Genomic DNA, 17,204 nt, shown 5'->3' with positions numbered 1-17,204 from the left:
ATATGAACAGACGTGTGTGTGAACACTGCATATGAACAGATGCGTGTGTGTGTGAACACTGCATATGAACAGATGCGTGTGTGTGTGTGTGTGTGTTTGAACACTGCAAATGAACAGACGTGTGTGTGAACACTGCATATGAACAGACGTGTGTGTGTGAACACTGAATATGAACAGACGTGTGTGTGTGAACACTGCATATGAACAGACGTGTGTGTGTGAACACTGAATATGAACAGACGTGAGTGTGTGTGAACACTGAATATGAACAGACGTGAGTGTGAACACTGCATATGAACAGATGTGTGTGTGTGAACACTGCATATGAACAGATGTGTGTGTGTGAACACTGAATATGAACAGACGTGAGTGTGTGTGAACACTGCATATGAACAGATGCGTGTGTGTGTGTGTGTGTGTGAACACTGCAAATGAACAGACGTGTGTGTGAACACTGCATATGAACAGACGTGTGTGTGAACACTGCATATGAACAGATGCGTGTGTGTGTGAACACTGCATATGAACAGATGCGTGTGTGTGTGTGTGTGTGTTTGAACACTGCAAATGAACAGACGTGTGTGTGAACACTGCATATGAACAGACGTGTGTGTGTGAACACTGAATATGAACAGACGTGTGTGTGTGAACACTGCATATGAACAGACGTGTGTGTGTGAACACTGAATATGAACAGACGTGAGTGTGTGTGAACACTGAATATGAACAGACGTGAGTGTGTGAACACTGAATATGAACAGACGTGTGTGTGTGAACACTGCATATGAACAGACGTGTGTGTGTGAACACTGAATATGAACAGACGTGTGTGTGTGAACACTGAATATGAACAGACGTGAGTGTGTGAACACTGAATATGAACAGACGTGTGTGTGTGAACACTGCATATGAACAGACGTGTGTGTGTGAACACTGAATATGAACAGACGTGTGTGTGTGAACACTGAATATGAACAGACGTGAGTGTGTGAACACTGAATATGAACAGACGTGTGTGTGTGAACACTGAATATGAACAGACGTGAGTGTGTGTGAACACTGAATATGAACAGACGTGAGTGTGTGTGTGTGTGTGAACACTGAATATGAACAGACGTGTGTGTGTGAACACTGCATATGAACAGACGTGTGTGTGAACACTGCATATGAACAGATGCGTGTGTGTGTGTGTGTGTGTGTGTGTGTGAACACTGCATATGAACAGATGCGTGTGTGCGTTTGTGTTTGTGTGAACACTGCATATGAACAGACGTGTGTGTGTGAACACTGCATATGAACAGATGCGTGTGTGTGTGTGTGTGTGTGTGTGAACACTGCATATGAACAGATTAGGGCTGTCAACTTTAGTCGTTTAGTCGACTAATCGGTCGATGCCGTCTTGGTCGACTGACATTCTCATTGGTCGACCAGTTGCCTATTTTTTTAGCCTATGTTTCATCCCCAACTTTAAATACTTTAATTTCGGCTATTTAAAAAAATCACTTAATTTTCAAAGAATTGTATTATTATTATAGTTTTATGTATTATTGATGTCTTTTCGTTGTTGTTTTATAAATGTTCTATGACGATTGTTTAATAAATGTTCAATCAAAATGCAAAACATCGCGTCTTTTTTTTTTTTTTTTTTTTTTTTTTTTTTTTTTTTTAGTTGACTGATCGCTGCGCAGGACAGGACTTTGGTCGACTAAGCATTTCTTTGGTTGACTACAGCCCTAGAACAGATGCGTGTGTGCGTTTGTGTTTGTGTGAACACTGCATATGAACAGATGCGTGTGTGTGTGTGTGTGTGAACACTGCATATGAACAGACGTGTGTGTGTGTGTGTGTGTGTGTGTGAACACTGCATATGAAAAGTTGTGTGTGTGTGTATGTGTGTGCGAACACTGCATATGAAAAGTTGTGTGTTAGTGTGTGTGTGTGTGTGTGTGTGTGAACACTGCATATGAAAAGTCATTTGTGTGTGAACACTGCATATGAACAGACGTGTGTGTGAACACTGCATATGAACAGACGTATGTGCGTGTGTGTGCGTGTGTGTGTGTGTGAACACTGCATATGAAAAGTTGTGTGTTAGTGTGTGTGTGTGTGTGTGTGCGTGTGTGTGTGTGAACACTGCATATGAAAAGTCGTGTGTGTGTGAACACTGCATATGAACAGACGTGTGTGTGAACACTGCATATGAAAAGTTGTGTGTTAGTGTGTGTGTGTGTGTGCGTGTGTGAACACTGCATATGAAAAGTCGTGTGTGTGTGAACACTGCATATGAACAGACGTGTGTGTGAACACTGCATATGAAAAGTCGTGTGTGTGTGAACACTGCATATGAACAGATGTGTGTGTGAACACTGCATATGAACAGACGTATGTGCGTGTGTGTGCGTGTGTGTGTGTGAACACTGCATATGAAAAGTTGTGTGTTAGTGTGTGTGTGTGTGTGTGTGCGTGTGTGTGTGTGAACACTGCATATGAAAAGTCGTGTGTGTGTGAACACTGCATATGAACAGACGTGTGTGTGAACACTGCATATGAAAAGTTGTGTGTTAGTGTGTGTGTGTGTGTGCGTGTGTGAACACTGCATATGAAAAGTCGTGTGTGTGTGAACACTGCATATGAACAGACGTGTGTGTGAACACTGCATATGAAAAGTCGTGTGTGTGTGAACACTGCATATGAACAGACGTGTGTGTGAACACTGCATATGAAAAGTTGTGTGTTAGTGTGTGTGTGTGTGTGTGTGCGTATGTGTGTGTGAACACTGCATATAAAAAGTTGTGTGTGTTTGAACACTGCATATGAACAGACGTGTGTGTGAACACTGCATATGAACAGACGTATGTGTGTGTGTGTGCGTGTGTGAACACTGCATATGAAAAGTCGTGTGTGTGTGTGTGTGTGGTCAGGGGTGAAAGTGTCGTCTGGACTCTGCACAGCTTGTTGGGTCTCTGTGTTTATGCAGTCTTACGACTGGCACAGTGAAAAAATATGGCAGACCCAAAATAATCAGGCCATAAATATTTATACAAGTTAAAGCAACATAATCACTCAGAGCTCTTACCTGCCGCGAGTTTCCTTCTCTAATCATCAGACCAATGTCACACACACATACACTTCAAGATATTCACCGGCATAAAGAAAATAAACATCAACCTGTTTCTAGTCATTTATTATCTTCAGTTCAGGACGTGTAAGCTCATCTTCTGTAAATGTATTACCCGTCCATCTCTGTTTAAATCATTTCTGAAACACACATCACAGAGGAGGAGAAATGTGGAAGTCCAAACGCCGCACTGTAAATGGGTCAACACATTCCTTTCCCATGTAGCATTTATAAGTTCTGGGCGGCTCTTTGGTTTGGGCAAAAGGAAAAATAAAGGAGGAAAAAAAGAGAAGCGGGTCACTGAGGTGTTTAGGAGTGTGTGATGAAGACGGTCTGTGTTTAATTACGCTGTGTATGTGCTAATGCAGGAGAACACACTCGTGCGTTTACAGATGGAGTCCATGAGAGGGCAGCACCACGGGACGACTGCACATAGACTTACATCATTCTTCTGGAAAGTTTTGTTCAGTCAAGGTGGGGAGAATTCAAATCCTTCAGTCTTAGGTTGTTTTATGTCACGCTCGATCAAAAGTAATAATCCAGCGTGCCGATAAAAACTTGAAGGGTTAAGGGGGGTCATAGTTTTGCACATGTGTGCGTTTTGCCGGTGGGACATCAGACGGTTTGCCATCATGAGGGAACGATCTGAGAACTCAAAAATAACAAACACTGGCGGAGAAGAACTTGGTCTGTTGCTACAGTGTTTCAGCTATAGTTAGCAGATCTCTTCAGCTTCTTCCAGATACCATCAACATCCTAAGAGGAAAAGTTGTTATTATTCTGTTAATCATGAAATGACTCCTTTACTCGCGTTTTAATTTCAGGCATAATTCAATTTGTGTCATTTTACACTTAAAGCCAGTGTACACATCCACTCCACCACAAAAATAAAACAAACACGCGGCGGTGGAAAAACTAAATAGAATTCACACAGTCGGCAGATCATCGAAATGAGTTTGAAATGTTTTTTTTTCACCATAGACGGGAGACTTTAGTAATAAGTGGTTTATTTATTTTGTTTTCCTGACTCTCTCCTCAGCTGTTTATGAGCTGAAGTGCATGACATCACACCTCCGGCTGGGCCTAATATAAGATGAGTCTTTAGATCCACACGGTGATTTATGGCAGAGCCCTGGATTCAGTACGGGGGTTCTGATTGGCTCTAGCGCCTCATAATGGACGAGGACCACACAGCATCTCGGCATCTGCATGTCGCTGCTATTTCCTCTTGTAAATATTTTGTGCTGTCGGTGTGTGTGTGTGTTGCCCAGGGACATTCTGGAGTGGAACGCTGTGGTTTCACTTCTACTTTCATGTTGTTTAAGTCTGTCTTTGTGTTTCAGGTATGCGTTCAATCGTGGGGATGAATCCTCGGTCTTATGAGAATCATTTTCTGCAGTAATTGGCAGAATGTGATGCATAACTTTGATTGGTGTTTACAGTAAATGACGAGTGTTGGTAATGATGATGTTAAACTTGAGGTTTTTGCAGCCAGCTTAATGCTATCGTACGGTTGAAAAGAGCACACAAGTTAGCGTATATAATGCAGAGATAAACTGAACACCATGAGATTCATGAGCGCTGAAGGAGCACTAGATGATCACTGAATTATGTCTGGCGCTGAAACACTCTCTGAGGTGTCTTGAAGCTTTGCCATCATTTCCACTGACTCGAACAGGAAGTTATGACACCAATAGCATGTCGTTTACATCACAGCCTGGAACCTGATGAGATGCTGACGTGCACGACGATGTCATTTCAATCATTCCACTAATTTCTTGATGTCTTCTAAATGTGACTTTTGATCATGTTTTGCAGCAAATGAGTTTATAAATATACTTAAATTCATACTTAAGGCCAATATAAAATCTGTTCTCATAGAAAGTTCAGATTCGTCATTTTCAGTGATAACCGTTGTCATTTTGGAAACGAACACTCTCATTACATCATTAGTCTTCCAAATCATGTTGCATGTGGAAAACCACATTAATAATAATGTGCTTTTGTACGACTATATTAAAGCTTAAGATGGGAAAAGCACAATAATGGCTGTGGATAACAGAATTTGACAAGGCTTTGTTAAACTAATCTCTAATCTCTGGACTGTGAACAGTAAACTGGTACTGTCACAGAAAGCTACAGAATCTGAATGCTCTTCAATATTATATGACTGACAGGTTACGCCGAGGCTTCAAAACCTCTTGTTATTATGGCACACATCTTGATATGAGCGTGTGAAACGTGTTTAAATCTTTCAACTATAATGAATGGGTTTGTGGTTTCCTCTCATGTTAATGTTCGGTCCAACCGCGCATGTGCTTGAAGTTACAAAATCATCAAGTGCACGCTGAAGAGATTTATGTTCTGTTAAGCTGCTAGGTGTAACTACCTTAGTGAATGTGAAAATGAATTATGACCTGTTAGTGGCTTGATGGACGCAGAGCTCATAAACCTGGTCAAATATGAGATGTATATATATACAGTAACAGGATTGACATGTTACCGTTATATAGAAACCACCAGCTTAGCAAAGATTGAGTTTTATTTTTTAACAGCCAAAAACTTTCCTATATTATGTTGGCACGCTGTTTTACACCTGCTCTTTGACTCTGACAATGATTTAATACAAATGTTAAAGTTGTTTCTAATTCATATTTTTATGCATTTGCTGGAGTTGACAGGCGACTTTGAACTTTGAATAAATTAACAATTATTTTCACTTTATGTAACTTTCTGAATGCAAGAAAACAATCTTTCAACCAAATGATTGGTTTGATCCCACTAAACACAAATACTTTACTGATAAACGACATGTATTGTAGTGGTGCAGTGGATCACAAAACTCACTGCTTGGGTTATTTTATGGATTTGGGTTCATGTATCGGATCATTTTTTGGATCAGCAAATGTCAATGCTCATCATAGTTTAGAGTTGTGAAAATACCCTAAAGATATCAACAGATCAATTTAACAGAGAACGTTTCTTTCTAAACAGTTATTATTTATCTTCTGGCCTATGTAAACATAATTTTGATTAGTATAACAAATTAATCTGATATAAACGTGCAGTCAGAGTAAACAGCGGACAAATGGATCTCTAAAGGTGATTCATGTGAATGGTGTCATGCGGTGGCGATCATGGAGGATCTCGACTCTGCAGTTACACTTTTTTACAGTGTAATTATACATTTAAGTACGGAGTACTAACAATGAACTTCATGTACTTACAATAGGGTTAGATTTAGGATTAGGGTTTGGTTTATCATATATATAGTAAATACTATAGTAGATACATGATACACGTGTAACAACGGCACCACATTTCCGTTTTCTTTGGTGGATCGCTTATGTGCATTGGATGGCGTCTTTTGCACTTTGACTCAACACAACATTACTTTAACTTTACAGCTGTTCAAATATACGGCAGAATGCACTTTCATACAGTGATCGTCAAGATACTGGAGACAGCGTCATGATGAATAAACTTACATGCATTCAGATGCATACGGATCAACTGTGATCCAGTTCAGCTGTTGTGATTCTAGCCTTGTCTTTGTTGGGTGTCCTGTGTTGTTGTTGTCTATTGCCCCGACTTCCGTGTCTTCCGTCAGGCTTTCCCCTCACCGGGTTTCTATCACTTAATCACTCACTCCCCTGTAGCTCGTCCCCATTAATTACTGCTAATCAATTCCCACCTGTAGCTTGTTCCCCGCTGTTTAGTTCCCCTCTATTTAGTCCCTCTTGTCCTCTTGTTCTTTGTCAGATCGTTGTGTGTGGTTGCGCTCGTTCCTGACTCTCTTGTCTTGTTATCTTAGTCATTGTCATTGTCAAGGTTGTAGTGTCTAGTGTCTAGTGTCTAGTGTCTAGTGTCTAGTGTCTAGTGTCTAGTGTCTAGTGTCTAGTGTCTAGTGTCTAGTGTCTAGTGTCTAGTGTCTAGTGTCTAGTGTCTAGTGTCTAGTTTCTGTCCCAGTCTTAGTTTAGTTAGTTCATTGATCTGGATAGTTTAAAGTTCCTTCAGTCCTCGTTCTTTTGTTCTCTTTGCTTTTATTATTAAATGTTTTGCCCATCAGTTCTTGTTGGCGTCTCGGACCTCTGTTCATCTCACCCTGTCTGCATCCTTCTACCTGGTGGTTCTCTGCTCTCGTTTGGCACCGGCCGGCGGGTCTAAGCTCTGCCCGCCGAGCTCCCTCTCCACAAGAACTACCTCTCCCGTACTGGGTCGTCTATCGCTTCTCCCGAGAGACCGTTGGGTTGAGACCACTCCCCGCGGACTCTCGTGGTATCGAGATCTCGGACCCGGATCTTCGGAGGTTTTGTCTCAGCTTCCCCATAAATCCCGGGGAATCAAGCCGTTCTCCACCAGGTTTACGTGGTCGTCTCTCAAGGCTGGTGCTTCCAAGTGGAATTATTGGACTGTTAATTTAATAAAGATCTCTTGTTTTCCCCGCATTTGCGTCTCCGAACTTTCTTGTTTTCCAGTGTCATGACATCAGCACTCATGTATAAACTGAATACACTGTGACTTTCATGACAGAAGTTATTATAAAGCTGCTTTCAATACGACGGTCTGGTTGTGATGGTGTTTGTGTGTCTGTATAGACTCTTCTACAGACGTGTGTGTTTAAATATAATCACTCTCAGGAAAGAAAAGCATCATGCCAAATACTTGAGAAAGTGTCTGAGATCGGAGTTGAACCGCCAGGATATTTCTCTTCATAACCGGAGGGGGAAAAGCTGTTTGATTAATCAATGCAGAATTATTATATACTTTCTGAATCTCTGATACAAACTCTGTAGTTTAAAGATACGATCATTCTGCACAGATTATTGGTAAGGAAACACCAAATGAACAGTTGAATAAGGACACTTCACCCCAAACTGAAGATTCTCTCAGCGTTAACTCATCGTCCTCGTGTCAAACCTGAATGACTTTCTTCTTCAGAACACAACAGAAGATATTTTGAAGAATGTTGATCATCAAACAACACTGAAGTCCATTGCACGAACCACTGAGACATTTCTCAAAATATCTTCTGTTGTGTTTCACTGAAGACTCGGGTACAGGTTTGACTGACCAGCACACATTCTGTTTGTAATCATTGGCTTCTCTTTCAGAGCTCAGGAGACTTCATGGATTTCTCTGTTGTTTTATTTAAGTGTCAGCATTGTTCCAGATGTTGCTCCTAACATTACTTTTACACGAATGAGTCCGATGACACACAGAGCTATTAAATGAACGTAGAGAGATCATTTGCTCTCGGATGAGAAATGTTTGGACTTCAGCAGGCACAGTTATACAAACTCAAACCTCAGAGAAAAATACGAGATATTGACAAAATGTGATTTGTTCTCTACTGTGATTTTTTTCTACTGGCTCGGTTAGTTTAGGTAATAATATCTAGTTGTTTATACATATGTAATCGTATTAAATAAGGGTATGATACCATACAAATCTTAGCCTATAGCTCAAAATGTCTAATTGTGAAGACAACCAATCAGTAAGTATTCAAGTAATCAAACTATGTGCCATGGCACAGATCAATGTAAATAATATCTCATGTCAGTAGTCTCTCTGTGGTTTATTTATCATATTTTGCATTAAGTGAATGTTTGGCTGTAAAGATGTGTCTTTAATCTAGATTTAAATTGGGCGAGTGTGTCTGATCCTGGAATAATATCAGGAAGGTTATTCCAGAGTTTAGGTGCTACGTATGAGAAAGCTCGACCCCCTCTGGTGGATTTAGTTATTCTAGGTGTTATCAAAAGAGTTTTGAGATCTTAGAGAGTGTGATGGGTTGTAGTGTGATAGAAGCTCTGTTAGGTAGGTAGGGGCTAAACCCTTTAAGGCGATTTAAAGAACTTTAAAGTCAATACGATACTTAAAGGGGTAAGTAAGTAATTATAGCAGTTAAATAATGTAAATACTTAATAGTGTTCACCGAATTAAATATAATATTGATTCATTCTTACTAAAGTAAGGCGGGCCATCGGGCAGTCCTTTATGCCTATGAGGTGGACAGAGAGGCGTGTGAAGTGTCCCTCAGTGTGTCACCCTGTTATACATGAACGGGGATGAAGCGGGGAACTCTGGCCACAAGCTCAGTACCGCAGACCAAAATGACAGCGGTCATAACACGCCACGCTGTCAGGAAACAAGACTTATGGCTTGGCCGGCCCGTATGACTTTATAAATACAGCATGAAGGGAATCACTTTGGCTCACGGCTCTCAGACCTATATTTAGAAAGGTCTCTCGTTCTCGTGTCGGGCAGCTCTCCTTAAATAGACGGAGGAAGTTCACAAATTCACTGTTTGGTTCTGGTGTGTATGTGTCATCTGTCCTCTAAAATCATAATGGAAGAGACTTACAATGTTCCTTTAAGAGACGTCAGTACTTCAGTATGTGTTGATGAACCAAATTCTGTGTGTGTGTGTGTGTGGCAGGTCTGTTATAAAGCATTCCCACTTATAATCTATGAAGGCGCCTTGCTCTTGTTCCCCAGTGGCCGGAGTTGGCACCGCTTCTGTCTGCCTCCCCTAACTATTGGCCCAATTAATCACCAGTGAGATATATGACACGAGAAGCATGAGGAGAGAGAGAGCAGACAGTAAAACACTTGTTCATTTGTTCTGCTATTCACTTTGCCAGAAATGAAACACAGAGTTGAGGGTCTTGAGAAAATCCTCAGTGATGGTCTCTGCCTTCACACACCTGGGGTCTTTTGGTTGGCACCCGACAGTAATTGGCAATTACTGTGTGTTTAGAATTAAAGCAAACACGAATAATTGGCAGGCGTTGAAGAAGACAGGGAGTCTGTGTGTGTGAGAGAGAGAGAGAGAGAGAGACCTACCTCAAAAAAGAGAATTGAAGGAATCCGTCCAAACGCAGTGAGACTTACGGCTGTCTCCACGCTTCTGTGTCTCTGCTTGTCTTCACTCATTTACACTTAAAAGAATCAACTATAAAGCACATAACCAGCACACAACTGTAGTGTTCCTGTAGCTCAACCTTTCTCCTTAAGATTCTTAAGAATGTTTGCTTCAGAAAAAGATCAAATTTAAATAATTAAACAAAGAAAAAATGATCATTTGTACAGTATAATATATATATACACTACAACAACATGGGTCCTGATGCACTTCCTGTTTCAGTTTTAACGCTACACAAACATTGAGCACGTTTACATGTGCATTCTTACACCGATTATGCTTAATAAGCCGATATATGTAAGGTCATGTTAAAGCTCATAAACGGCTGAAGCAAAAACTGATCGGCAGATGTGGTTTTCTCCCATTACTCCGATTTCTGCATGTAAATGTGTTTATGTAAATGAGTTTTCTCTCAGTTTTGTCTGACAGCGCAGTAGTCAAAGTCCCAAACAGATGTAATAGTAAAGTAACGTATGAAAGTCGCTCTGGAATCATGCGGTTGATGTAGAAACGTCAAAATGAAGAACTATTGTTGCATATGCAGGTCCTGCAGACATGAGAAGAGATATAAACATAACCCTGCTGTATTTTTAATGACTAAACAGACTATTGACGATGACGTCACTGCACGCGAGAAACCCGACAAGTCTCAGACTTCTGTGTGAATGCGGTTTTCTGAACAAAGATCCGAAGGCTTAGTCTTACATGTGAACCTCAAAAAGCTTCTATACCAATGTTGAGAAATGATCTGTGTGTAAATGATGAAGACGAGAGAATAATGTGATAATCTGTACAGCTGTGTGTAGTGTTGTGTGGTCTTCAGTGTGTGTATACAACACAAAACAGGAACACACACACACATGTGTCGTGTGATGACTGAGATTATTTTGAGAGGAGCTTCAGGGTGGCACAGCAGGATGATTTACTAATATCCCACATCAGACTCATGCGGCGCTTCAGACAAAACTCAAGCCACAGCTCAGACCGCTCGGCCATGTTTACAGCGTACGGTGGAATTCCCCGACACCGGACCGCAGTCCATCGCTGGTGTGGCCCTCAGAACCACAGACAGACACATTAATGTTCATCCACACCAAACTTTCTCATTCTCCTGTCTGTTGGTGTAAACAAGCGGTCCCGTCTTAATCCCGGCGACAGGCCAGTCATTTGTGTTTGGGGTGAGAAAGCTGTTAAAGCGGTCCACCCTAAAACCGGCCTCAGGTCTTTATGAGGGCACTATAAGAAATAATGAAGCGTCTGCAGTATCCGTGGGAGTCGGATCTGTCTCAGGGCCAGCGCTCGCTCGCCGGTCAGAACCTCTCCACGGATACTTGCCATCGTGCTTTAGAGTATGAATGTGTTATTTATTCCCCTTTTCTTTCTCTTTTTTAAACCTGTGGGTGTGGATATTTTTCTTTGCTCCGTGAGGCATCTTCTTTTGCAAGGTTTGGGAAACTTAAGCCGTTCCTCAGCGCCCACCGCACAGCTCAGCGAGAGGAACGGAGCCCAAGTGCCTCTCTGGTGTAAATCTGAAGCATTTCAGGGCCAGACGTCACACTGCTGCCTTCACTTGTCACCATTGCTCCATTCACTACTCTGTCTGGATGAAGTACTGTACTTTCATTTCATGCAGTTTAGTTGTTTTACTTTTTATTTGATGTTTCTCAAATAGAAATATATGAAGACATGCAATGTCAATTTAACCTTCACCAGAGCTTAAGAAAATCATGCTAAATGGCTTGACCTTCTTTTTTTTACAGTATGTACATTTACATTTAGTCATTTAGCAGACGCTTTTATCCAAAGCGACTTACAGATGAGGAAACATTGTAAGCAATTATAACAACAAAGGCAACAAAATACATAAGTGCATCAAAACTAGTCCATTAAAGCCTAGCACAGTATACAAAGCTAAGAATGTGTACCTTTAGTGTACTAACCTAAGAAAGACCTGGGAAGTATAAGGTAACTACATGGTATAAGTTTAGGTTCAGGGTTATTACCCAATATTTACATTTACTGTAATAAGTAAAGGCAAAGCTCTACAGATGATCCAGAATGCCTCAATGAACCGCAGAGAGCACACGTCACTCCTCTCTTCATATACAGTGGTGGGCTATATGAGACCAGTTTTACTGCATTTATGCTTTGTTGTTCCAACTGCTTCCATTGTTCACTTCATTTGTAAGTGGCTTTGGATAAAAGTGTCTGCTAAATCACACTTTATGTTAATTGGAAACAGGACTGGAAACTAAAGTGCTGCCGCTAAATGTCCCGCAAATCTGTTAGGACTCTGTCCTTCCTGTCTCGAGCTTTCTGGCTCCCTGGGCAGAGTCATGACATTGCCACGTCTTTCGTGTTTCTGTAGTGTTATGTGTGGAGACATGTGGCTTTATGTTGTTACTTAATGCCACGTGTCTTCCTGTTATGTCTCTAAGCCCCACCCTCCTATCTCCTGTTAGGGTTTCATTCCCATCGTCTGTTTTGTAATTCACCTCGTTAGGGTTTCATTCCCATCAGCTGTCACCACTCTCCCCATGTAATCACTCCTCGTTAGTGTCTCCCTTTATATGGTCTCAGTTTCTCTCTGTTCAGTGTTGGTGCATTGTCTTTATCATATGTCTTTATCTTTTGTCGGTTATCAATGCTCACGGTAGTATCCCCTGTTTCTCGTCTTGTTGGACTACCCTGTTTCCTGTTTCGGTTTTGTGAAGTGTTTTGTTTCTAGTGTTTGTTTTCGTTCTTGTTTTTCCCCATTGCGGGTGTTTTAGTTAATAAAGTTTTTTGTTATACCTTCGTCTGCCTGCATCTGGGTTCTGTCCAAAACCATTTCGTGACAGAATGCACCAACCCATAAGAACCCAGCAGGTGGCGATTTTCCCTGCAAGGCCTCGCCAGCCTGGTCCCCTCTCCAGCATTCGCCAGGGGAACTTGGACCGGGACGAGTACCTGGACAGGTTCCTGGAAGCCGCAGTGGAGGAGCTCTTCGGGGAGGAAGAGGTGACGGCGGCGTTCAACAGTGGACTGAGGGTCCCCCTATCGCCTGCGGAGATGATGAGGCTGAGACCGCTTGGCTTCGAGGGTGTGCTCCAGTTCGCCATGAGCCGACCGGAGCCCAGTGTCTCCGTCTGTCCGAGGTTGTCTTCTCCGTTGGGCCCCATCCCCGAGGATCACACCCTGGAGCTTGGGGTGGTGACCACCACCGCACCATCAGCCTCGGACCCTGCAACCTCTTCACCACCTACCAGTCTTCAGGGCAAGCGTGGAAGAAGAGAGTCCTGGGGGTCATCTTCGGAGGCCTCCAACGCGGAGCCAGCCCCGTCCTTCACCTCATTCCTCCAGCCGACTACCAGGAGATTGGCTCGGCAGAAGAGGAAGAGGCAACGGAGGGGGGCACGTAAACCAGCCCAGCCGGTTCTCCTGCCGGTTCTTCACCCGGTTTCACAGCCGGCCTTCCAGTGGGCGATCCAGCAGGCATCCAGTCCTGCCCTTCAGCAGGCATCCGGACCTGTCCTTCGGCAGGCTTCAGGACCTGCCTTTCCGCAGGCTTCAGGACCTGCCTTTCCGCAGGCATCAGGACCTGCCTTTCCGCAGGCATCAGGACCTGCCTTTCCGCAGGCATCAGGACCTGCCTTTCCGCAGGCATCAGGACCTGCCTTTCCGCAGGCATCAGGACCTGCCTTTCCGCAGGCATCAGGACCTGCCCTTCCGCAGGCTTCAGGACCTGCCCATCAGCAGGCTTCAGGACCTGCCCATCAGCAGGCGTCCAGACCTGCCCATCAGCAGGCGTCCAGACCTGCCCATCCGCAGGCGTCCAGGCCTGCCCTTCCGCAGGCGGACTTCCAGCCGGTGCCTCAGCCGGACTTCCAGCCGGTGCCTCAGCCAGTTCCCCGGCCGGCATCACCTCAAACTTTTTTCCCCCTTGGACACACACCTCTCCCTAGCCTTTTCAAGTCCCCGCCGGTCTCGTCCGGTTGCTTCAAGTCCCCGCCGGTCTCGTCCGGTTGCTTCAAGTCCCCGCCGGTCTCGTCCGGTTGCTTCAAGTCCCCGCCGGTCTCGTCCGGTTGCTTCAAGTCCCCGCCGGTCTCGTCCGGTTGCTTCAAGTCCCCGCCGGTCTCGTCCGGTTGCTTCAAGTCCCCGCCGGTCTCGTCCGGTTGCTTCAAGTCCCCGCCGGTCTCGTCCGGTTGCTTCAAGTCCCCGCCGGTCTCGTCCGGTTGCTTCAAGTCCCCGCCGGTCTCGTCCGGTTGCTTCAAGTCCCCGCCGGTCTCGTCCGGTTGCTTCAAGTCCCCGCCGGTCTCGTCCGGTTGCTTCAAGTCCCCGCCGGTCTCGTCCGGTTGCTTCAAGTCCCCGCCGGTCTCGTCCGGTTGCTTCAAGTCCCCGCCGGTCTCGTCCGGTTGTTTCAAGTCTCCTCAACCTGTCCCACCCTTTTCTGGTGTCCCCAAGGTTTGGCCTCCCATTCCCCCACCCCCCCTCCCATGTTTGTTGTTTTTGTTGACCCACCCGAACCCCTTCATAGCCTCCATTATGTTCCCCTTAGTTTGTTCTGTGTTGTGCTTGTGGTGTTTGTCTTTGTGCTTTGGTGTTTTGGCCCGCTGAAGTTTCTCCCTTGAGACGCCATGGGGCGTTTCTGGGGGCGGGGGTAATGTTAGGACTCTGTCCTTCCTGTCTCGAGCTTTCTGGCTCCCTGGGCAGAGTCATGACATTGCCACGTCTTTCGTGTTTCTGTAGTGTTATGTGTGGAGACATGTGGCTTTATGTTGTTACTTAATGCCACGTGTCTTCCTGTTATGTCTCTAAGCCCCACCCTCCTATCTCCTGTTAGGGTTTCATTCCCATCGTCTGTTTTGTAATTCACCTCGTTAGGGTTTCATTCCCATCAGCTGTCACCACTCTCCCCATGTAATCACTCCTCGTTAGTGTCTCCCTTTATATGGTCTCAGTTTCTCTCTGTTCAGTGTTGGTGCATTGTCTTTATCATATGTCTTTATCTTTTGTCGGTTATCAATGCTCACGGTAGTATCACAGTTTCTTGTCGTGTTGGACTACCCTGTTTCAGTTTACAGTTTGTGAAAGGATTATTTCAATTTAAGGATTCTTGTTTTGTGTTTGTTTCTAGTGTGTGTTTGCTAGTGTGTTTTTGTTCTTGTTTTTCCCAATTGTGGGTCTTTTATTTAATAAACATTTCAAGTTAACCCTTCGTCTGCCTGCATCTGGGTTCTGTCCAAACCATTTCGTGACAAAATCCACACATTTTTGTTCACGTAGCACCGGTGCTGCAGAGGTTTTGTAGCAAATGAATGAATGAATGAATGAATGATGTATTTGCAGGCCTTACCGTTGTAGCAGAAGCATAAAAATCAGTTATCATCTTTAAAAACACGAGTGCAGTTCATCACATGAACGGGCAGATAACTGATAAATGACATTCATGTTACACACAGATGGATAAATTAGGGCCATAATCATTTTTTTGTTGACATATATTATTTTTATTTATAACAATAGTGTTATATTTGACCGTATAAGTGGTATAGCACATTACTTACTATAGTAAACTTAAGTAAAACTCCTAGATACTATAGTTACTAAAGTATACTACAGTTTATTAAGGGTAATACAATTATCTATAGCAAATACTATAGTACACTACAGAATGTCTTCAGGTTAACCGGACTTGTCGGGTTGTGACGAAGAAGTTTGACCGTGGTGTGTTTTGACTGTGACATCCCTGTCGCACGTGTATTTAAATGTAACATACATGTAAAGGTGTGAAGCACACATAATATATTTTCATTTACATATAATATATTGGAAACGCAAATCCATAAAAGGAAGGAAGGAGGCGAGCGTAACACAATATTTAATATGACAAATACAAGCAATAAAATGTACTTAAAATGCTCCATCACGGTCAACTGACGGCCACACAAACAAACCATAAAGTCCAGGCCTGGTCCTCTCTCGCCATACAGTCCTTCCTGAGCTCCTCCGTGAGAGATGTGAGACCGGTGCACGCACAGCTGACGCTGTTATCACTCACGTGACCGGCCTCACACCGTTCACTCTTGCGGCTCGCCACATATATATATATATATATATATCCTTTATGAATTCCAGGTGACAACGAAGCACATTATAGTTTTCTGCTTTTGCCGTCCCTGTTAACAGAATGATTGTTATGACAGGAGCTCTCCAAACACTCCTCAGTTCACATTCTGTCCCTTCAGAAGCGTTCCTTCTCTTTACAAGGTCCTTCATGATGCTCGCCTGCTGTTCTTAAAGACAAAGTGTTCACACAAACACAGGTCTTCTGAGGAAAAGAGAAACTCAAATTACCCTTTACGTTTCATCTTCGTATAAAGGATTGGCGGTAGTAAAATACGTCTTATTTTAAATGATATAAACTGTGCAGTTTTCTCTTTGTAAATTTGCTGTCTTGCATTTATTCAGGACAACATATTCTGCAAAACAACATGTTTCCTGCATTTCACGTTCTCAGTGGAACTGATTGGTTTCGCTGGCATTGTGCCGATGAAGAGCCGTTGAAAACTGGGCCATCAACACAACACACAGTGATGCTTCTTCAAGAATCCCATGATGTCATCATTCTCTGGCCTATCAGGTTGCTTAAATCCTCTTTTCCCTCTGGAAGCGGCCAGCTGGCTGATGATGACTCCAGATTAAATACACTCGCTTTTGCTTTTGTTTTTCTGCCATTATGGTGTGAAACAATGGATTCTTGTCCCTGTGCACAGAAGCTTGAACTCGACTCACTTTATGAAATAACAGATGTACATTATGAGAAACCGCCGGAGATGTAGTCTAGGGCTCAGGAGGACAAATGCTGTAAAATGTTAGGAGTTGTTCATGAAACATATTGACTATAAGCAAAACATATAAAGTTAACAAAAAAGGTGAAAACGGAGAAGACACACACCGATTTTGTCCTCTTGATTTATTTGATTGTTTGTTGTTTTTCAGACCTTTAAATTATTATTGAATGTTTTTTCTTCAGAGGCCTGAAATGAACCTTGTGGTCTGTTAATTTCCTTTCATAAACTTGACCCCCTTGTAGGTCATTGTGTAACACAAGCAACGCCCTGAAAATCAGCTTCTGTCTAATAACTTTACTGGTTCAACCCAAAACAATTTGTACAA

This window comes from Barbatula barbatula (genome assembly GCF_947034865.1).
Source record: "Barbatula barbatula genome assembly, chromosome: 4".
Lineage (NCBI taxonomy): Eukaryota > Metazoa > Chordata > Actinopteri > Cypriniformes > Nemacheilidae > Barbatula > Barbatula barbatula.
This window is presented reverse-complemented; position numbering follows the sequence as displayed.